The 6,306-nt window shown below is 45.5% G+C and overlaps 1 long non-coding RNA gene across 1 annotated transcript in view; it reads left to right on the forward strand.

The window, feature by feature from the left end:
- LOC139053749 (uncharacterized) overlaps positions 1-5,344 on the forward strand; it is a 58,740-nt gene extending 53,396 nt beyond the window's left edge. The window contains exon 3 of the long non-coding RNA XR_011510742.1: positions 4,989-5,344. This is a non-coding gene — a long non-coding RNA (uncharacterized lncRNA). The remainder of the gene's footprint in view (positions 1-4,988) is intronic.
- The last annotated feature ends 962 nt before the right edge of the window (positions 5,345-6,306 follow it).

Here is a 6,306-nt window from a genome sequence, read left to right on the forward strand (position 1 = left end):
ATTAGTGTGAAAAGGTAAATGTAAATGGCGAAGTTAAATTTTTGTATAGAAAGAAGGCAATTCTTAAACATGCGAATGTCTGCGCTATGCTGCAGCGCATCTCGAGCTGCAGGATACACGAACTTCACATTTTGGTAAAAAATCAGGCTGACGTCATCAGTCATTTGCAGGCTAAACTGAATAATGTCCTTAAAATATGTAATATGGAGCACTTCAGACTATATGTGATTGATGTTTACCAGCGATGCGATATTCCGCATTCAACCGTGACACAACTACAAATGCAACCAAAATTAGACTTAGCAACGATGGCCGCGCATCTATGGAAAATATGTGCTTAAATTTATATGGGCGTGGGTTAAGTACAACTTTTGCGAAAAGGCTATTAAGCGAATGTCCCACTGACGTTATCAACTACGTATTCTAATGTCGCGGAAGTACTCAACGTCTGGATCTGCACGGCGAAGTTCTTAGTTGCGAGCCTTTCTCAGGAATCGTTACCAATTTGCGTCAGATAACCATTGACTCATTTTTGTCAGCCGAATCAGAGCTCCGCAATAAGCCCGCCGCTCAATCTCATTTTAATGAATGGCTTGCCCATCATGAATTAACACGTTTTCCATCAGTCTTACTGCTGATGACTGCAGAATCTCAAGACAAAATGACAGTGATGTAGATGTAGCTAACCCGTATTTCGATGTTAATCAAGTTTACGAATGATGTCGTTTATGTAGCCTAAAATGAATCAAGTTTATGCTGAAAAGAGAGAAAGAAATGGCCGCAATTAAGTTAAAAGGGAACGTCTTATTCAAGAAGAGGCTGGTGTCGTACTTGACAAAGAACACCCCCTTGTCGGCTGCAGCTATTTATTTATGAAGACCATCCAGGCATTGCAGGTAGGCTCACATCTCGCTTCCCTCTGGACACGCCGCACATGAGGAGCCCGTGTATCGCAGGTTCGATTCTTGCTTGAGGGAAAGTGTAGGATTTTGAGATCGGCCCATGAAAACATTGAGATAGATCAGAGAACAGGAAAGAGAACTAGTCGGACATTCTATGTTCGCACCAAATGAAAGTGTTAAAAGCGGACGACCACAAACGGGAATATGCGAGTTGCGGCTTATACTGTAGCATTTGCAGCACATTGGCAAACGATCAGAAGTCAGTGGTGAAACATTACTTTGCCTTATAAGAATATTAAAAAAAAATATTGCGTTGGGGGAATATCAGAATTCGCGGATACGAGTATTCAAAAGCAGGCGAATTTATTCGTGTGTTCTTAGGTAGCACGGCGAGACTGACTAGTGAAAAAAAAAAAGACGGCTTGTGATCGACTTTAAACACAGAATCGCTGATTCCTGATTTAGAAAACTACGAAAGCTCCCGAAGAATGAATGTCTACTGGGCGACCAGCTTTGCAAAACAAATGAGTTGTTACCAAGAAAACATGACTCGTTGTGGCGTCAGGTATGATACTCCTGCATGATTACACCGCCAAAAACACCAAATGACAGAATACAAGCAAACAACGGCTTCCATAGCAAAACAGAAAACTTCTGAATAACCATTTGCGTTCACATTTGAAAACTTGCGATGCGTTAACAATGGCTTGCTACGAAATCTGGTGTATAGACGTGTAAAATATGCACGCGCCCTTGATAAAGTTATTCTCAGATTTAAAAGAAAATGTGCAGGCAGGTGTGTTACTTATGGGGTCGCGGGAATTGGAGCCGTATTCCGTGTCAGCGCTACGAGATGCCGCCCTCGCCAGCTCAGCCAGGTATGTGCAGCCTTCTGCGTCACCTTTCGCGGCGCGTTTCCTTTAGTTCTAGCGAAGCGAATACCGTAAAGTTAGCCATGAACATGACAGTGCTTGGTACTTGAATGTCGCTAGCGTGAAGACGCGGGACGAATTGCGCAAGTCGCTGCTGCAACAGTATCTGTAGGAAATGGGCCAGCATGCTTATGTTCAATAATTTAAGCATAATGTTGTACTGAAGCTGGCGGCAGCTTTCCTCTGCAACTGTATACCCTTTGTCTGCCATTCTCGTCTTTTTGTTTATATGAGCCAAATAAATGTTTCCTGCGTTACAATATGTTGCCCAGACACTTCATAAAGAAAGTTCCAAACAACCCAGTAAGTAGAAGGTACCCCACCAATAAGTAAATTAGTTTGGTGAACACTGGCCACTCCCAGCATACATGCGGGTATTTAACTAACACCCGTACGAAAGCTGTACGAAACATTTAATGTCAACCAGTGCAGGAGTTCTGTCCTGGAACCACTTTCAGTGCGATTGCTGGCGCCAGCAGAAGCAGGTGAGTGCAGCCGTGTTCTTCACGGACGGCTTTCGTGGTGCGTGCACCGTCGCGCTAGGTAAAATTAAATACCGCAGATCTGTTCATAAACATGGCCAGTGTGATTCATACGTTTGCGCTAGCGCTATACAAGTGTTTCATGGACGAAAAACAAAACAGCGCGAAAAGACAAGCCTCGTTCTGGTGCTTGTCTTTTCGCGCTGTTTTTCGTCCACCATAAAACAGCTGTATGGCGCTAGCGCGAAAACCAAGCGATCAGGAAATAAAAATTTGACCTTGAAATAAAAAAACAAATCCGGGCACCTGCCCTTTCGGGTACCCGGGGGACGCTAGAGGAGACTTTCTGCTAAAAGAATCCCCTTGTCCCCCGCGCCGTCCAAGTGGCGGACCACGCCGAACCCCTTCTGCTCTGCAGCTCGTCGCTGGCTGCATAGCAGGATTCCAGGATTCGAACGTGGGTCCTTGCGAGTGCCGGCTCGACACTCTACCACTCGGCTAACGGCGCGGCATGGCAATCGCCTTACGAAAGACGGCAAGGCTGATGCGAATTCTGCTATCGCATCGGCCGCATCACGCTATCGGCTGAACTGCCGACTACATCATCGCCTGCGTGTTCGAGCATCGAAGATGGGAGCGCTCCCGCGGTATCTGCAGCAGGCGAGGACGCTCGTTTAATTCGCAGGAAGGGGCGGTTTGTGCATGAGCGAGCCACCTTTAACGGCTATACATGTGCGAATAGTGGAAGAAATGCAGATCGCATAGGAGGGGCTTATAAAACGAAACGGCGTATTCCGACGGGCCGTACGGATGCTTGATTTTTGTAAGAGCTAATCAACATGATTTGGGATTATGATGCAGCAGCCGTTTTTCAAATTAGCTTATTTGTTCAAATGCGGTAAAATAGTGGAAGTAAAAATATAGAAGATGGAATGTGCTACAGTTAGAATTCCTGTGCCTTCCCGTGCCTTTTAAAAAGTTCAAAGTATCTCCTTATGGCACAAGTGGTTCATCGCTCAATAAGAACATGGGATGGAAAGGGATTATTTTTTCACAAGAAAATAGTAAAATATATTTGCCTCCATTTTTATTTCTGGCACATGTTATTAAAATCTAACACGTATGAAAATTCGCCGCATGTTCGTTGTGGTTGGTTATATTCAGTAACTATGAGCCTTGTGTGACCACTTTTCAAGCAACATAAAATAACCTCGTAAAATGTTTTTCTTTGGCGAGAACTCCGCCGTTCTCGTAAAACAGGTTTTATAAAATGTTTCCATTCATTTCTGCCAGTATTTTTCAACTGCTATTTCTAAAGTGGCTTTATAATCTTGCCAAGGTAGGCCAGCATCATGCAACTCCAAATCTTTGGCATGGGCTGCCATAAAAGCTGCTCGCGGCAATTCGCGGGAATTCCTACATGAGTAGCAGCAGGATCCAACAGAAACTGACATTTAAAGCTCTCTTGCGCCATTTGGTGTATTGATCCTATATTTTCTGTAGTAGATGCGTTTCTAGATGCGATGAACAAGGCAACCTACGTTATAGCGTTATGTACACGTCTTGTGTTACACGTTACGGCAAATGCGTGTTTGATTTCATAGTTACGTCACGGTTACGTCACATATCCCATATTGTGTGTGGTACACGTGATCGACTGACGGCCAGAAGCAGGTGAGTGTAGCCGCAATCTTCACGGGTGGCTTTCGTGGTGCGCGCACCGTGAATGAAATAGCGCCGCGCTGGGTAAAATATAGAATACAGCTACTCATGGCTGTGTTCATGACATGGCCAGTAGTTGCATCTGAGTCACGCTTGCGGTAGCGTCATACGACTGCTTCATGGTGGACGAAAAGACGGTGCGAAAAGACAAGTCCCTTCTGGTGCTTCTTTTGCCCACCATGAAACAGTTCTATGGCGCTATCGCAATATAAACGCGGTTCCTGCGGCTCGGATCGCAAGCTCGCACCTGTCACGAATGAGTTAGCGAGATGAGAGGCGCACGCCTCATTGACAGTGTTGCATCCGTGGCGGTGCGCCCAGCGCGATTCGCCCGCGCAAACGCTTTGCCATGTTTGGCTTCAACAGAGCGAGGACGCTTATGCCTCAGGCTATGCAATGTCAGGCGACGTAAGGAATTTACTCTGCGTTCTGCACAAAGCGGCTTACTCCGCCCGCTTGGATGGGTAGCTGCTAGCACGTAAAACATGAAAGCAACCAATGCACAATACAGGTGCCGTGAGTACACACTGTACAAAAAAAAAAACGTAGAAATCGTTGAAGATATTGACGCGTGTAGACCTCCCTGTACCTACGCCAGATGAGTGACAGCCATTCCTGCTAAACGCAAAAAATAGGCGCTCAAAAAAACTTTTTTCAGTTTCGGAGAGGCACAGATCCTGAGCATGTCAGAGGGGGCGTGGCTGGATGCTGCCTAGGTTTCGAAAAGTCTCGATATTGAGGTAAATATTTCGCGTGCGCGCAAATGAAACACTGGGCCATGTTAAGGAAAGAATAGATTTTAAATTACACAAAAACAAAAAATAGATTTTTTCCGGAAATTTTGCCTACCCTGTTCCCTTAACTCGCTCCGAGCCCGTAAAAAAATTCTCCGGGAGAACACGCGCTCTTATTCCACCGTATGTCTGCTCCCTCCCCCTTCACCTTACTAGGGCAGAGGAAGTGCTGAGGAGGCTTGGAGCTGAGGTGGCCCTTACACTGGCTTATCTCAAGGTGGAGCTGGTCGCTACGTGTCCATACCGCTCTGTTCGTGTGATGGAAGCAGATACCACCTAATATGGACATGTACTGGTTTAAAATCAGAATGCTCGCGTCTTCTACTGCAAGCGGGCCTCTGCTACACTGACAAACAGCTATGGCCGCGGGATACATGACAACAGATTCTGCAAACACTGCTTCAATTTATTAACACGGCTCACAACACATATAATACACATACACACCAAGAATTTTGCCTTAAGGGCAAATCCTTATTGCAATAATAAATGTGCCACATTGGCGAGACCAACGGGTATAGTTCGATGCATTGGTGGTTTGACACACTAGTGTAGCCACCATAACTAGGTCCTGCTATGCACTCTGTCGTGCCTGGCATCGAGCAACGCTCGCCCGTGCACCCATATATTAGGCTAAAATGCACTTGAAGGGCATACTGGAAGTTGTTGCATGTCTTCTAGGAAGCGTTTTGAACGCACTGAAAGGGCACATTTTATGCACTGGAAGTGTCTTCTTTTGGCTCTAAAAATTTTCAGGTGGGCTCATTAATGGCCGAGGTAGAAATATTGCAGTGCCATGAACCCAGATGTCAGCAGGTGGGCTCCACTGTCATGCAAGGCACTCTCCTTGCATTTGTCTAGCCTTCGGAGATGAAATTGCTTTCACGAGTTCTCCGATACCAGACATCGAGGATCGCATGGTGGATCTGTTGCAGGCCCCGCCTTTATTCATTAAGAGATTCAGCTCTTACGTTTCTGTTCCTGCTGCCCGCACGCTTGAGCAGGAACTTTTTAGTTTGAGAAATTCCAGATGGCAGCCCCATGGTAAGTCGCTGTAGCAACCGAATGGCTCATTGATTGGTAACCTAACCAAGGAGGGGACCAATTGATGTCGCCGATAAATCAAAGATGGCGGCCCACTGTAAATCAATAGCAACACAATTGATGATTGGTAACGTGATATTTGACATCATAATCTAAGACGGCTGCCTAATTCTGGTGCTAGTGATGACGTAATGCAATAAAGTGGATAGAAACGAATCCACAGGGTCATGACATCATAGTTTAGGAATCTGAAGTTAGTAATGGCGACCAAATACGGGTGCCAATGATATCCCACATGCCCATATGGCTGCTAGAAGTAACCCCATATGGCTGCTAGTAGTAAATCAAACAATTATGACAAAATGGAAGCATAGTTTCGAAATCTGAAATGTAAGATTGCGGCCAAATGAGGTTGCCAGTGAGTACGTAA

The sequence above is a fragment of the Dermacentor albipictus genome, unplaced genomic scaffold (genome assembly GCF_038994185.2).
Source record: "Dermacentor albipictus isolate Rhodes 1998 colony unplaced genomic scaffold, USDA_Dalb.pri_finalv2 scaffold_180, whole genome shotgun sequence".
NCBI classification, from domain to species: Eukaryota; Metazoa; Arthropoda; class Arachnida; order Ixodida; family Ixodidae; genus Dermacentor; species Dermacentor albipictus.